At 39.8% G+C, this 15547-nt stretch overlaps 1 pseudogene; it reads right to left on the bottom strand.

Annotated features, from left to right (window-relative positions):
* Nucleotides 1–9194: 9194 nt before the first annotated feature.
* On the bottom strand, nucleotides 9195–14956 carry LOC101908421 (tigger transposable element-derived protein 1-like; annotated as a pseudogene).
* Between the last annotated feature and the right edge of the window lie 591 nt (nucleotides 14957–15547).

The raw sequence follows: 15547 nt of genomic DNA, 5'->3' as shown, positions 1-15547 counted from the left end.
AAATAAAGTGATATAATTATCTTAAGAAATGCAAAAAGCATTTGATACAATTTGACATCTATTTTTGATTAGAAAGAAAATGACTTTTGCAAACCAGAAGTAGAAAGAAACTTCTTTGTTTTAATGAAAGATATCTGCATACACAATTTTTGAGTATGTGTTAGTCACTCAGTCATGTCCGACTCTTTGGAGCCCCATGGACTATAGCCTGCCAGGCTTCTCTGTCCATGGAATTCTCCAGGCAAAAATACTGGAGGGGGTTGACATTCCCTTCTTCAGGGGATCTTCCCAATGCAGGGATCAAACATGGGTCTCCTGCATTGCAGGCAGGTTCTTTTACCATCTGAGCTACAAGCATCATACCTAATTAAATATTACAAGATTTCCCACTAAAGTTTTTTCAGTATTGTTCTGAGAGTCCTGGCTAATGCTATGGAATAAGAAAAAGAAAGAAATGGCAAACAAGGAGGAAATATTTTCAAAATATGTATTATTACATTTAATAAGGAACACTCCAAAATTGATAAGAAAAAGTGTAAACAACCTAATAAAGACATGTGCCAAGGATCTAAATAACCACTTCAGTAAGAAGAAATTTAAATAATGACTAAAAATAATTTAAAATAACAAAGAATTGCATTTTTCCCCCTTAGAACTGGCAACTTTTTAAGAGATTGATAATATCTAGTGTTTATTAAAAATGTGTGGAAACAGGTATTTTCATATATAGTTGGTCAGAATGTAATTTGTAAGGCTTTCTTAGAAAGCAGTTTAGCAGAATTTACCAAAATTTTTACTCTACAATTTTCTTTTCTCAACAGTTTTGTTGCTGCTGTTTTAGCCAAACAAAATTAATTGTTCATAATGCACAAAAAATATTTGTTTGCGTGCACCAAGAAATTTTAAGAAAGTTTGTTGCAGCATTGTTTCAAATAATGAAAAATTAGAAATAATTTGTATATCCGCTAGTAGGGAAATTACTCAATTATGTTACATTGATACAATAGAATGCTATCCAGCTATTAAAATGAAACTGATATGTATTCAACAGAAAGGGCTGAGAGATGAATTTTTAGGATAAAAATAAAATTATTATAAAGCATGAATTTTTAAATATTACACATATATGTGCATGTAAATGCATAAAAATAAATTGGAAGTAGGATTATTTTGGGAGGACAGCAAGAACGAGGGACAGGAAAGAGGTAAGGCTAATGGCTTAGTCTCTCTATTTCAGTGTTGTTTGAATCTTTCAGTGAAAATATATTCCTGTAAATTTTTCTGTTTTATTAAAGTTTTTTTTTGAGTTTTAACATTCAGAGACTAAAGTGCAAAACCAAAAGTATATATAGCCCAGTGAATGTTAACACGTGTATTACTTATGTAGCCACTGCCTAGATCAAGATGTAGAATATTTCTTCTCCCCAGGACACTCCATTGTGCTCCTCTATTGTACCTGCCACCACAGATTATTTTATCTGTCCCAGAAGTTCATAGAAGTAGAATCATACAGCTTACTTCAATTTTGTGTCTGGCTTTCTTTTGTTACATATCATGTCTACTATACTAATCCATGTTATCAGTTCTTTTTTATTGTTTGTAGTATCCCACTGTTTGAATATACCACAATTTAGTTATCCATCCTCCCTTGACAGACATTAGAGTTATTTCCAGCTATTAGGAAGAAAATTGCTGTGGCCAACCTTGTACAGATCTTCTGCAGTATTCGTGCATTTCTCTCATATACCTAGCACTGAAACTCCTGGGTCATAGAGGGGGTTTTAGTAGAGTGATTCAGGGTGGTTGTTACAATTTACATTTTTGTTAGTGTATATGAAAGTTCCAGTTCTAGTTGATCCATATTCTGGCTACTACTTCATACTGTCAATTCTTTTCATTTTAGCCATTTCAATAAGTGTGTACTGATATTACATTGTGTTTTTTTAATTTGCATTTCCATGATAATTAATCATATGGAATATATTTTCATGTACTTATGTCCATGCTGATAGTCTCTTTTGTGAAATGGCTGCTCAAGTTTTTTCTCATTTTCTTTGAGCTGTTTTTCTCCATTGAGTTGTTTTATCTTTTTCTTTTTAATTTGTTGACATTCTTTAGATATTGCAGATATATTTTTTGGATATATATGCTATATCTATGATATGTTTATATATACATGCATATATATATATGCATATGTATCACAAATATCTTCTCTTAGTCCATGTCTTGGTGATTCACGCTCTTGATGGTGTACTTTGATAAATAGAATTTCAGAATTTGTAAGTCTTTTATTGTTCATGGTTTTTTTGCTCTTATTTAAGAAATCACTGCCTATATCAAGGTCATGGTATTATTCTGTGTTGTCTTCTGGAACAAGGATCAGCAGAATATGGCTCATGTGGCCTGCCACCTGTTTTTGTAAATAAATTTTTACTGGAACACAGCCATTCCAATTTATTTATGTATTCTCTATGGCTACTTTATGCTACAACAGCAGAGTTGAGTAGTTCCAACAGAGACCATGTGGCCCACAAAGTTGAAAATATTGATTATCTTGTCTTTTACAGGAAAAATTTACTAACCCTTCTTCTAGAAAATTATTTACTTTCATATTAGGCTTATAATCCAATCAGAATTAAGTTTTGTAAATGGTGTAAAATAAGGTTAAAGTCTGTTGCATATGAATTATCCAATTGCTTCAGCATCGGTTTTTTAAAATAAAATCTCATTACCACAAAATTGCAGTAGCACCTTTGTCGTATATCAGGCTACTGTGTAGGCATAGCCATTTCCAGACTCTCTCTTCTGTTTCACTGTCTGTTTATCAATCACTGCACCAGTATCACACGCTCTTAAATATCATAGGTCTATGCTAAGTCTTGACATCTGACATTGTAAATCTTCCAACAATTTTTTTTTTCTGATTTTTGGCTTTCTAAGTTGTTTGCATTTCCATATAAAATTTTGGAATGGGTAGCCTTTCCTTCTCCAGGGGATCTTCCCAACCCAGGGATTGAGCCCAGATCTCCCACATTGCAGGCAGATTCTTTACCAGATGAGTCACTTGGGAAGCCCATATAAATTTTAGAATTCCTTAATAAATATCCACAGAAAATTTTGATTGGAACTCGACAGTGACTGTATTGAGTCAGTGAACTAATTTTGGAGTAGTCAACATCTTTATCCAATGGAGTCTCCATATCCAAGAACATGTTCTTTCTTAAAATTGCTTTTGCAATTCAAACTCATTTGTGCTTTCATACAAATTTTAGAATTACTTGTTCCAGTTCCATGAAAAATGCCATTGGTATTTTGATAGGGATTGCATTAAGTCTGTTCACTTCAGTTCAGTCGCTCAGTCATGTCTGACTCTTTGCAACCCCATGAGCTGCAGCATGCCAGACCTCCCTGTCCATCACCAACTCCCGGAGTCTACCCAAACCCAAGTCCATTGAGTCGGTGATGCCATCCAACCATCTCATCCTCTGTCATCCCCTTCTCCTCCTGCCCTCAGTCTTTCCCAGCATCAGGGATTTTCAAATGAGTCAGCTCTTTGCATCAGGTGGCCAAAGTATTGGAGTTTCAGCTTCAACATCAGTCCTTCCAATGAACACCCAGGCCTGATCTCCTTTAGGATGGACTGGTTGAATCTCCTTGCAGTCCAAGGGACTCTCAAGAGTCTTCTCCAACACCACAGTTCACAGTTCAAAGCATCATTTCTTCTGTGCTCAGCTTTCTTTATAGTCCAACTCTCACATCCATACATGACTACTGGAAAAACCATAGCCTTGACTAGATGGACCTTTGTTGACAAAGTAATGTCTCTACCTTTTAATAGGCTGTCTAGGTTGGTCATAACTTTTCTCCCAAGGAGTAAGCATCTTTTAATTTCATGGCTGCAGTCACCATCTGCAGAGATTTTGGAGCCCCCCAAAATAAAGTCTGCCACTGTTTCCACTGTTTCTCTATCTATTTGCCATAAAGTGATGGGACTGGATGTCATGATCTTCGTTTTCTGAATGTTGAGCTTTAAGCCAACTTTTTCACTCTCCTCTTTCACTTTCATCAAGAGGCTCTTTAGTTCTTCACTTTCTGCCATAAGGGTGGTGTCATCTGCATATCTGAGAATATTGATATTTCTCCTGGCAATCTTGATTCCAGCTTGTGCTTCTTCCAGCCCAGTGTTTCTCATGATGTACTCTGCATAGAAGTTAAATAAGCACGGTGACAATATACAGCCTTGACGTACTCCTTTTCCTATTTGGAACCAGTCTGTTGTTCCATGTCCAGTTCTAACTGTTGCTTCCTGACCTGCATACAGGTTTCTCAAGTGGCAGGTCAGGTGGTTTGGTATTCCCATCTCTTTCAGAATTTTCTACAGTTTAGTGTGATCCACACAGTCAGAGGCTTTTGGCATAGTCAATAAAGCAGAAATAGATATTTTTCTGGAACTCTCTTGCTTTTTCTATGATCCAGCAGATGTTGGCAATTTGATCTCTGTTTCCTTTGCCTTTTCTAAAACCAGCTTGAACATTTGGAAGTTCACAGTTCACGTATTGTTGAAGCCTGGCTTGGAGAATTTTGAGCATTACTTTACTAGTGTGTGAGATGCCCTAAAACTTGTCACTAAATCTCCTTCTTGTGAGATCCAGGTGCTTTTCAAGATGCTGCCTCTGTACTGGGTATTAGAGTGAGTGATTTTGTGCATGAGCCCTTCAGGGCCAAGTCTTGGTTTCCCAAAAGCCCACCAACTCTCCCAGACATAATCCATGCTGGTTTTCAGTGCTAAATGTTATGAGGGCTCATTTTCCTGGTGCAGATTTTCTGGGCCATGGAGACTATTGTGGGGAGCTCAGACCCCCACACTTCTCAGGGGAAACCTCTGTGGTTGTGAAATCTCTCCCACTTGTGGGTCACAGCATAGTGGGTATGGATTCTGACTAGACCAAGTCTCTGTCCCTTCTACCTGTCTGGATGTGGCCTTTTCTTTCTATTCTTAATTGTAGAAAATCTATTCTTCTTACTGTGCCATCTTGATCTGGACCCCTCTGGATTTATTATATTTAACAACTATTTAAATTTTTAAAAAATTTTTCTTCTGTCAATTTAGATAACTTGTGATTTTAAAGAAAAGCATCAGTTTTATTTAGTTTGTTAAATTTATTTATATTAAACTACTCATCATGACCCTGCATTATCTTTTTATGTCTATAGGGTCTGCAGTGATGTCTTCCTTTTTCTCTGAGGTTAGCAGTTTATACTTTCTTTTTATTGATTGGTCTTGCCAAGAATTTATCAAGTTTATTGATATTCTGAAAGAACAAATCTTGACTCTGTTGATTTTTTATTTTTGTCTATTTATGTGAGCTTTTTTTTCTGTTAAAAAATGTTTATTTTTATTTTTGACTTTGTCAGGTCTGAGTTGTGGCACTTGGGATCTTTTGTTGTGGCTTGTGGGCTTCTCTCTAATTGTGGTCATGAGCTCAGCTTCCCTGTGACATGTGGGAGCTTAGTTTCCTGATTAGGGATCAAACCTGTGTTCCCTGCACTGGAAGGCAGACTGTCAACCACTGGACCACCAGGGAAGTCCTGAGCTTACTGTTTTTTTCAATATATGTTTTCACTTTTATTAGTTTCTTTCCATATTTTTATTCTTTTTCTAACTTCCTGAGATGGTAACTTAGAAATTGATTTTTAACTCCCCCCACCCCTGCCAATATATGCACTTAAAGTCATCTTCATTCTAAGCACTGTGAATCAATAGGTCAATTCAGGAGAGAGTTAAGAACACAGTAATTTCAACAGAAAGATTTTATTAATAATATAAGGTATTACTGGACTTTACTGGTGGCTCAGACAGTAAAGAATTTATTAGCCATACCAAGGGATTGCAGTAATGAGGGGTTGGTTAGCAAGAAGTAAAGAGGATTCTAAAGAATACGGAAATAGTAGATACAAGGAATAGCTCCTACCACCTATCTCCCCCCCACTTCTCCCCCTCACCCAGAACTGAGACAACACACCAAAGAGGAGGCCCACTAAGACCTGAGACCCAGACTTTTCTGTAGAAGGCAGAGTGTGGCTCACTAGATGGCAGAAAAGTTACTCTGGTGCATCGTGCTAAGATACACCCTGGAAATCCACCCAGTGGGGTGCCAGAAACAACTTCACAGACATGTCTCACCGAAGGGCCTTTGCTACAGAACATGCCAGGGGAAGCTCTTGGCTGCTAAATGCTGCTGCCACAGTGGACTATTCAAGTTTAGAGTAGGGGAGAGCAATGAATCCTGGCAAAGTTTGCCCAGCCAGCACACCAGAACGAGGAAGCAAAAACTCTCCTCCTGCAGTGTATTTACAGTGCCCTCTGATGGCAAAGTTCCAGTTGGCAAGGGGAAATATATAAAGGGCCCAAACCTATTTTCACAAAACAACCTAATAGGTGGAACTTGGAAGGGAAAGGCAATAAATAATAACTAACACATGCTTTTTTAGCTATATCCTATATATTTTGGTGTGTTTCATTTTCAATATTTGATTTTCATTGTGCTTTCCTGACTACTGGGTTATTTAGAAGAGTGTTGGTTAATTTCTAAATGTTATCAGATTTTCTAGTTATCTATTAATTGATTTCTAGTTTTATTCCACCATAGCTTGAGAACATGCCTTAGGTGATTTTAACTTTTTGAAGTTTTTTCAGACTTGTTTTATGCATACCATATAGTACATTTTGGTAAATATTTCATGAGCACGTGAAAAGAGATTGTATTCTACAGTTGCTTATTGTTGTTCAGTCACCACGTCCTGTCTGACTGTGACCCCACAAACTGCAGCATATCAGGTCTCTCTGAGTCTCACATCTCCTGGAGTTTGCCCAAGTTCATGTCTGTTGAATCAGTGTTGCCATCCAACCATTTCATCCTCTGTTGCTCTCTTCTCCTTCTGCTTTCAATCTTTCCCAGCACTAGTGTCTTTTCCAATGAGTTGGCTGTTTGCATCAGGTCACCAAAGTATTGGAGCTTCAGCTTCAGCATCAGTCCTTCCAATGAGTATTCAGGGTTGTCTCTCCCTGCTATTCTCTGGAACTCTGCATTAAGTTGAGTATACCTTTCCCTTTCTCTCTTGCTTTTTGCTTATCTTCTTTCCTCAGCTATTTGTAAAGCCTCCTCAGATACCCACTTTGCCTTCTTGCATTCCTTTTTCTTTGGGATGCTTTTGTTCACTGGTTCCTGTGAAGTATTACAAACCTCTGTTCATAGTTCTTCAGGGACTTTGTTTACCAAATCTAGTCCCTTGAATCTATTTGCCACCTCCACTGTATAAATAGAGGATTTGATTTAGGTTGTACTTGACTGCTGAGTGGTTTTCCCTGCTTTCTTTAGCTTAAGCCTGAATTTTGCTATAAGGAGCTGATAATCTGTGCCACAGTCAGCTCCAGGTCTTGTTTTTGCTGACCGTATAGAACTTCTCCATCTTCAGCTACAAAGAATGTAATCAATCTGATTTTGGTGTTGACCATTTGGTGATGTCCGTGTGTAGAATCGTTTCTTGTGTTGTTGGAAAGGGGTGTTTGCTATGACCAGTGCATTCTCTTGGCAGAATTCAGTTAGCCTTAGCCCTGCTTCATTTTGTACTCCAAGGCCAAACTTGCCTGTAACTCCAGGTATTTCTTAACTTCCTACTTTTGCATTGCAATCCACAGTGATGAATAGAACATCTTTTTTTGGTGTTCGTTCTAGGAGGTCTTATATGTCTTAATAGAACTGATCAACTTCAGCTTCTTTAGCATCAGTCGTTGGGGCATAGACTTGGATTACTGTGATGTTATTTGGTTTGTGTTGGAAATGAACCGAGATCATCCTGTTGTTTTTGATGTTGGTCCCAAGTACTGCATTTCAGACTCTTTTGTTGACTATGAGGGCTTATTCATTTCTTTTAAGGGATTCTTGCCCATAGTAGTAGATATAATGGTCATCTGAATTAAATTCACCCATCCCCGTCCATTTAATTCACTGATTCCCAAGATGTTGATGTTTCCTCTTGCCATCTCCTGCTTGACTGTGTCCAATTTGGCTTGATTCATGGGCCTAACATTCCAGGTTCCTATGCAGTACCGCTCTTTACAACATTGCATTTTACTTTCATCACCAGACACATCCATAACTGAGCTTTGTTTCCACTTTGGCTCAGATGCTTCATTGTTTCTGAAACTATTAGTAATTGTCCTCCACTCTTCCCAGTAGCATATTAGACACCTCCTGACCTGGAGGGCTCATCTTTTGGTGTCATATCTTTTTGCCTTTTTATACAGTTCATGAGGTTCTCACAACAAGTATACTGGGGTGGTTTGCCAGTCCTTCCTCAAGTGGATCATGTTTTGTTTGAACTCTCCACTATGACCCATCTGTCTTGGGTGGCCCTGCACTACATAGCTCATAGCTTCATTGAGCTACACAAGCCCCCTTGGCACAATAAGGCTGTGACCCATTATAGATTATTACAATATAATGAACATATTTCCCTGTGCTGTACCGTAGGACCTCATTTGTTTCTATTTTTTATTTGGTAATGTATATCTGTTTAATCCCAGACTTCTAATTTATCTATACCCCATGACCCTGCCCTTTCCCCTTTGGTAACTGTAAGTTTGTTTTCTATGTCTGACTCTATTTTGTAAGTAAGTTCATTTGTATCACATTTTTAGATTCCATATATAAGTGACATTTTTGTCCCTATCATTCCTAATAAAACCTTAATTACTTCCAGATTCCATGACCAACAAGACCATACCATGGCTGGACTGCAGCTGAACAGGAATGGCCAGAAAGATCCATTAGTGAGATTTGGTCAGCAGATCCTACAGCTCTGAGGAGCCAGAGCCACTGGGGGCAGATGGCACCCAGGGCTCTGGGTAGGAGAAAGAGCCCAAGATCCTTGGCATCAGGCCTGGGAAGCAAGACCCCAAGGACAGGAAGTCCCAAAGTGATGAGGCAGCTGAGTAGTAACCAAATGGCACAAGAGGCTGGGAAAGGCCTGGGGCGCCTGCTGATGGGCGGAACTGGAGACCAAGTTTGTTGCCCCCACATGTCCCCCTTTGCAGCTAAATTGAGTCCCACCTTAAAGGCTGGCTGGTCTTGGAGCTCGGTCAGCCCCACAGCCCTGAGCGACACTTGAATAGCACATGTGGCAGTGGTTCAGAGGGACCCGGGAGGCAGTTCTTGATGATGATTATAAGCAGCCTCATTACCCCCTGACACCTCTAACATAGACCTATAATGTAGCTGTGGGGATGCCCAGATCACAGACATAGTGACATCTGATGTAGCTGTGGAGACATCTGCATCACAGACGTAGTGACGTCTGACGTGGCTGTGGGGACACCCGAATCACAGAGAGTGACGTCTAATGTAGCTGTGGGGATGCCCAAATCACAGATGTAGTGATGTCTGATGTGGCTGCGAGGACACCCGAATCACAGACATAGTGATGTATGACGTAGCTGTGGGGATGCCTGAATCAAAGACACACTGACATATGACGTAGCTCTGGGGACACCGGAATCACAGACAAAGTGACGCATGATGTAACCGTTGGGGCGTGCGTATCAGACATAGTGACGTGTAACGTATCTGTGGGAACGCCCATATCAGACGTAGTGACGTGGCTGTGGGGGCACCCAAATCACAGACATAGTGACGTTTGACGTAGCAAAGTATGACGTAGCTTCAAGGGACGCCAGTATCACAGACGTAGTGGCGTCTGATGTAGCTGTGGGGATGCCAGTATCACAGATATAGTGAGGTCTAACGTGGCTGTGGGGACTCCCATATCAGAAGTAGTGATGAGTGATATAGCTATAGGGGCACCTGAATCGGACACAGTGACGTCTGACGTGCCTGCGGGGACTCCCGAATCACAGACGTAATGATGTATGACGTAGCTGTGGGGGCATCCTGTTATAGACTTATTGACATAGATGTAGGGAGGCCTCGGAGCCCGGGGCTGAACTGGTGGCTGTGGATGACCACTCTATCCTCATGCCTGAAACTCCTTCCAGGCACAGAGGTGAGAAGCTCCAACTGAGAAAACTGGTCTCTCCACCTAGCAGCTCCCGCTGCCCCTGCTGCCTGGCTGGACAGTTAGCTACTGCCGTGTCCGTGGCACAGGTAGGTGGCCAGAATGTGGCACACACTTTTTATGATTAGTGTATACAGTTGATTAAATTTGTTAGTAATTTTGTTCAAAGAATCTACATAACATATATAATTTTTTTTCTTAGTCTAACATACCAGAGAAGGGTATATTAAACTAAAATTGGGGTTATGTCTGTTTCTCCGTTTTTTGTTTTATCATGTTTGAAACTATGTTATTTTGGATGTAAATAGTCAGGATTTGAATTGTTGCTTTGATGAATTTATGCTTTTATCTTTAGGAAATGCTACCATATATCTCTAGTACACTTCTTACCTTGAAGTTTACCTTGTCTGATATTAGTGTAATCATACAAGCTTCCTTTACATTATGGTTTGTATGATATATATTTTCATTATTTTGCTTTCAATCTGTGTACTCGTATTTAAAGTGTAACAACACACACTTGAGTTTTTTTTTTTAAATCTGGTCTGGAAATCTGCCGTTTAGTTGAAGTGTTTAATCCATTTGCACTTCATATAATTACTCATATAATTGACTTATTCTTTTAATTTCTCTTGTCTATTCTTTCTTTTTTCTTTCTCTCCTATTTTTTAGAATTAATTTTTTTTAATTCAGTATTACTTCTTTGGGCTTCCCAGGTGCCTCAGTGGTAAACAGTCTGACTCCAATGCAGGAAACATGGGTTCTAACCCTAGGTTGGTAAGATCCCCAGGAGGAGGGCATAGCAATCCACTCCGGTATTATTGCCTGGGAAATCCCATAGACAGAGGAGCCTGGCAGGCTACAGTCCATGGGGTTGCAAGAGAGTCAGACACAACTTAGCTACTAAACAATGAAAAATTATTTCTTCACTAGTTTTTCTTAAATTCAGGCTTACTGAGGTATACCTGAATAAAAATAGTGAGGTATTCACCATTTTTACTATATAGTTCTTTGAGTTTTTACAAATACCATCACTATCAAGATGCAGGCATACCTTGGAGATATTATTGCACATTCAGTTCCAGACTGTCACAATAAAGTGAATACCACAGTAGAGTCATGTGAATTTTTTGGTTTTCTAGTGCATATAAAAGTTGGGAGGTGATAAAATTCCAGTTGAGCTATTCCAAATCCTGAAAGATGATGCTGTGAAAGTGCTGCACTCAATATGCCAGCAAATTTGGAAAACTCAGCAGTGGCCACAGGACTGCAAAAGGTCAGTTTTCATTCCAATCCCAAAGAAAGGCAATGCCAAAGAATGCTCAAACTACCGTACAGTTGCACTTATCTTACATGCTAGTAAAGTAATGCTCAAAATTCTCCAAGCCAGGCTTCAGCAATATGCAAACCATGAACTTCCTGATGTTCAAGCTGGTTTTAGAAAAGGCAGAGGAACCAGAGATCAAATTGCCAACATCCAGCTGAATCATCGAAAAATCAAAAGAGTTCCAGAAAAACATCTATTTCTGCTTTATTGACTATGCCAAAGCCTTTGACTGTGTGGATCACAATACACTGTGGAAAATTCTGAAAGAGATGGGAATACCAGACCACCTGACCTGCCTCTTGAGAAATTTGTATGCAGGTCAGGAAGCAACAGTTAGAACTGGACATGGAACAACAGACTGGTTCCAAATAGGAAAAGGAGTTCGTCAAGGCTGTATATTGTCACCCTGTTTATTTAACTTATATGCAGAGTACATCATGAGAAACGCTGGACTGGAAGAAACACAAGCGGAATCACAATTGCCAGTAGAAATATCAATAACCTCAGATATGCAGATGACACCACCCTTATGGCAGAAAGTGAAAAGGAACTAAAAAGCCTCTTGATGAAAGTGAAAGAGGAGAGTGAAAGAGTTGGCTTAAAGTTCAACATTCAGAAAACGAAGATCATGGCATCCGGTCCCTTCACTTCATGGGAAATAGATGGGGAAACAATGGAAACAGTGTCAGACTTTATTTTGGGGGGCTCCAAAATCACTGCAGATGGTGACTGCAGCCAAGAAATTAAAAGACGCTTACTCCTTGGAAGGAAAGTTATGACCAACCTAGATAGCATATTCAAAAGCAGAGACGTTACTTTGCCAACAAAGGTTCGTCTAGTCAAGGCTATGGTTTTTCCTGTGGTTGTGTATGGATGTTAGGGTTGGACTGTGAAAAAGGCTGAGTGCTGAAGAATTGATGCTTTTGAAGTGTGGTGTTGGAGAAGACTCTTGAGAGTCCCTTGGACTGCAAGGAGATCCAACCAGTCCATTCTGAAGGAGATCAGCCCTGGGATTTCTTTGGAAGGACTGATGCTAAAGCTGAAACTCCAGTACTTTGGCCACCTCATGGGAAGAGTTGACTCATTGGAAAAGACTCTGATGCTGGGAGGGATTAGGGGCAAGAGGAGAAGGGGACAACAGAGGATGAGATGGCTGGATGGCATCACTGACTCAATGGACGTGAGTCTGAGTGAAGTCCGGGAGTTGGTGATGGACAGGGAGGCCTGGCGTGCTGCGATTCATGGGGTCGCAAAGAGTCGGGCATGACTAAGCGACTGATCTGATCTGATCTGATCTGATAGTCTGTTAAGTGTGAAATAGCATTATATCTTTAAAAATATATTGAATTTAATTAAATAATATGTTACCACTGAAGAATATTAACCATCACATGAGTGTTCAGCAAGTCATAATCTTTTTTTTGGTGGAGGGTCATGCCTCAATTATTTTTTAAAGAGTAGTTTTATTTATTTGTTTATTTTTGGGTGTGCTGAGTCTTTGCTGCTGCATGGGCTGTTCTCTAGTTTGGGAGAGTGGGGGCTACTCTCTAGTTGTGTTACATAGACTTCTCATTGTAGTGGCTTTTCTTTTTGTGGGGCATGGGCACTAGGTGTGTCGGCTTCAGTGGTTATGGCACATGGGTTCAGTAGTTTCATTCCTGGACTCTAGAGCACAGGCTCAATAGTGGTGGTTCCTGGGCTTAGTTTGCACTGTATGGCTTGTGGCATCTTTCCGGATCAGGGATTGAACCCATGTCTCCTGCTTTGGCAGGCAGATTCTTTACCACTGATCCATCAGGGAGGCCCATGCCTCGAAGTTGCTGACTGATCAGAATGGTGGTTGCTGAAGATTGGGGTGGCTGTGGCAATTTCTTAAAATAAGACAGAGATGAAGTTCGCTGCATCAGTAGGCTTTTGCTTTCACAAACAATTTCTGTGTAGCTTGCAGTGATGCCATTTGATAGCATTTTACCCACAGTAGGACTTCTTTCAAAATTAGAAGGTTCTTTCAAAACCTTGCCACTGCATATTCACAGCATCTTTACCATCAGTAAATTCCATCTCAAGAAACTACTTTGCTCATTCATAAGAAGGCACTCCTCGTTGGTTAAAGTTTTATCTTGAAACTGCATCAATTCAGTCACATTTTTAAGTTCAATTTCTAATACTAGTTCTCTTGCCGTTTCTACCACATCTGCAATTATTTCCTCCACTGAAGTTTTGAACCCCTCCAAGTCATTCAAGAGGACTGGAATCAACTTCGTCCAATTCCTGTTAATGTTGATATTTTGACCTCTTACCATGAATCCTTAATGTTCTTAATGGTATCCAGGATGGTGAATCTTTTCCAGAAGGCTTTCAATTTACTTTGTCCAGATCCAGCAAAGGAATCACTATCCATGACAGCTATAGCCTTACAAATTGTATTCGTTAAAAAATAAAATACTTGAAAGTTGAAATGATTCCTTGATCAGTGGGCTGAAGAATGGATGTTGTGTTAGCAGGCATGAAAACAACATGAATCTCATGTATCTCCATTAGAGAGCTTGATGACTAGGTGTGTTATCAGTGAGCAGTGATGTTTTGAAAGGAATCTTTTTTTTCTGAGCAGTAGGTCTTAACAGTGGGCTTAAAATGTTTAGTAAACCATCTTGTCAGCAGGTGTCCTGCTCTCCAGGCTTTGTTGTTCTGTTTATAGAGGACAGACAGGGTAGATTTAGCGTAATTTTTAAGGGCCCTAGGATTTTCACAATGGTAAATGAGCATTGGCTTCAACTTAAAGTCACCAGCTACATTAGCCTGTGATAAAGTCAGCCTGTCCTTTGAAGCTTTGAAGCTAAGCACTGACTTGTTTTCTTTAACGGGCAGTCCTAGATGGCATCTTCTTCCAGTATAAGACTGTTATGTCTACACTGAAAATCTGTTGTTTAGTGTAGCCATGTTTATTACTGACCTTAGCTAGATCTTCTGGATAATTTGCTGCAGCTTCTATATCAGCATTGCTTCTTCACCATGCACTGATATGTTATGAAGACGGCTTCTTTCCTGAAACTTCATGAACCAGCCTCTGCTCACCTCAAACTTTTCTTCTGCAGCTTCCTCACCTCTCCCAGCCTTCACAGAATTGCAGAACACTGGGCCTTGCTCTGCATTAGGCTTCCACTGGAGAGAATGTTGTGGCCATTTTAATCTTGTATGCAGACCACTGAAGCTTTCTCCATATCAGCAATAAGGCTGTTTTGCTGTCCTGTCGTTCATTCCTTTACTGGAGTAGCACTTTTAATTTCCTTCTAGAACTTTGCATTTGTAACTTGGTTAACTGATGTAAGAGGCTTAGCTTTGGGCCTGTGTCAGCTCTCTGTGTGTCTTCCTCACTTAGCTTAATCATTTCTGGCTTTTGATTTTAAATGAAAGCATACAACTCCTCCTTTCACTTGAACACGTGTAGGCCTTTGTAGGGTTATTAATTGGCCTAACTTTAAGATTGTTGTGTCTTGGCAAACAGGCCTGAGGAGAGGGAGCAAGATAGAGGAACACAGGTCTGTAGAGGAGTCAGAACACACACATTTAATAACTTTGCTCTCTTACATGGGTGTAGTACATGGTGCCCCAAACAGTTGCAACAGTGACATCAAAGATCACAGAGCAACATAACAGATATGCTAATAACAGGAAATTTTGAAATATATGAAGAATTATCAGAGTGTGACAGAGAAATGAAAGCAAATGCTATTGGAGAAACGGCACTAAGAGACTTGTTCAATGTAGGGTTGCCACAACCTTCAATTTGTAAAAAATGTTGTATCTGTAAACTACAATAAAGTGAAGCACGATAAAATAGGCATGCCTATATGTTGTTGTTCAGTCACTAAGTTGTGTCCAATTCTCTGCAACCCCATGGACTGCAGCACACCAGGCTTTCCTGTCCTTCACTATCTTCCAGAATTTGTCAAAACTCTGTCCATTGAGTTGGTGATGCCATCCAACCATCTTATCTTCTGTTGCTCCTTTCTCCTCCTGCCCTCAATCTTTCCCAGCATCAGGGTCTTTTCCAATAAATTGACTCTTCCCATCAGAGGGCCAAAGTACTGGAGCTTCAGCATCAGTCCTTCCAGTGAATATTCAGGGTTGATTTCCTTTAGG

The sequence above is a fragment of the Bos taurus genome, chromosome 10, assembly GCF_002263795.3.
Source record: "Bos taurus isolate L1 Dominette 01449 registration number 42190680 breed Hereford chromosome 10, ARS-UCD2.0, whole genome shotgun sequence".
In the NCBI taxonomy this organism is placed as follows: domain Eukaryota; kingdom Metazoa; phylum Chordata; class Mammalia; order Artiodactyla; family Bovidae; genus Bos; species Bos taurus.
The sequence above is the reverse complement of the archived record's forward strand: the minus strand, read 5'-3'. Positions and strand labels throughout refer to the sequence as shown.